The sequence below is a fragment of the Chrysochloris asiatica genome, unplaced genomic scaffold, assembly GCF_000296735.1.
Source record: "Chrysochloris asiatica unplaced genomic scaffold, ChrAsi1.0 scaffold00050, whole genome shotgun sequence".
NCBI lineage: Eukaryota > Metazoa > Chordata > Mammalia > Afrosoricida > Chrysochloridae > Chrysochloris > Chrysochloris asiatica.
Genome location: NW_006408568.1, coordinates 3,109,435 through 3,111,124, shown reverse-complemented (window position 1 = coordinate 3,111,124; position 1,690 = coordinate 3,109,435). Strand labels below are relative to the sequence as shown.

At 38.8% G+C, this 1,690-nt stretch overlaps 1 protein-coding gene across 1 annotated transcript in view; it reads right to left on the bottom strand.

Annotated features, from left to right (window-relative positions):
• The window catches only part of LOC102815706, a 137,861-nt gene that overhangs the window by 100,866 nt on the left and 35,305 nt on the right, over positions 1–1,690 (bottom strand). The window lies entirely within an intron of this gene.

Sequence of the window (1,690 nt, the reverse complement as noted above, 5' to 3'; positions counted from 1 at the left end):
GTAACAATTCCTATTAGTGCAGTGATTCTTGACCTGAGAGCAAAGACATGTGACATGTTTAAGGGCCAGGCACCGCAATGATTTGCCTAGCTTCTGAAAACTTTAACAGGCAATAAAACCTACGATGGTTAGAGCAACTACTTTTAAGTCTGATAACTGGTAATCAAAAGGTAATAATTAAGTGTGATTCTTACCTTTCCAGTGTGAACTATATTTCAGGTTCATTAAGTAGCCTCTGGAGTCCTGATGTGGCATAGAAGGATAATGTGCTGGACTGCAAAGTTGGTTTGAACTGCAAAGTCAGTGGTTCAAGCTCACCAGCTGCTCCTCGGAAATCCTATACAAGGTTGCTATGAGTCAGAATCGGCTCAACGACACTTAACAACAAACAAGTGGCCCTTGTACATGAGGAAGATTATTTTTTAACAGATTTTACTATTTTTAGAGCAGTTTCAAGTTTCAAGACATATCATGCAGAAACACAGAGAACATCTATACTCATCTACCACTCCCCTCCCCTGCATACAGCTTCTCCTCTTATTAATATCTTGCATTCCTGTGGAACATATGGTACAACTGATGGACCAACATTGGCACCGAATTATTAACTAAAGTCCAAAATTTGCATTCAAACTCACTCTTGGCATTGTACAGTCCTATGGGCTTTGACAAATGTATATGTGTCCACCATGACAGTATCATACACAACTCTTTCACTACCCTAAACAATGTCTTGGCCTACATATATTCATCCCTTCCCCATCCTTCCAATTCCCAGGCACCCACTGATCATTCATTGTCTGTCATTCATTTGCATTCTCCAAAATGTTGTGTAGTTGGAAAGCTGGTTTTCCAAACTAACTTCTTTCACTTAACAGTGTGTCTTTACATTTCCTCCACGCCTTCCTGACTTGATTGGTGATTTCTTTGCATCTCTGAATAATACTCCATTGTATGTATGTACCACAGTTTATTCATTCACCTATTGAACAACTTGATTGCTATCAAATTTTGGCAATTATGAATGCTATTATAAACCGCTGTGTGTAGGTTTGTATGAGGACATACATTTTTGTCTCACCTGGATAAAACCCTAAGAGCATGGTTGCTAGATTGAATGGTAAATCTAAGGTTAGTTTTTAAGAAATTGACAGCCTTTTTTACAAAGTGGCTATACTATTTTGCATTCAGCAATGAATGAGAATTCCTATTGCCTCATACCCTCCTGGCAGAAAAAATTCAGTCTAATAAATGTAGTAGCAATGATAGAGTTATAAAGTCATCATTTTGTAACCTCTGCACTGTGTGTTAATGCGTCAGACTTCAAAGCCATTTGAACTGCAAGGTCAGTGGTTCAAGCTTACCAGCTGCTCCTCAGAAACCCTAAACAGGGTAGCTATGGGTTGGAATCAACTCGACAGCACTTAACAACAACAATGAAATAATCATGACAAGCTATGGACAATATTGCAAAGTATGAGTATCCTGAAACACTTAATTCTGCTCATGAGGAATCTGTACATGGACCAAGAGGCAGTTGTTCACACAGAACATGGGAACACTGGATGATTTGAAATTAAGAAAGGTGTACAACAGGGTTGTATTCTTTCACCATACTTATTCATCCTGTATGCTCAGCAAATAATCCGAGAAGCTGGGTTCTATGAAGAAAAACGTGGCATCAGGATTG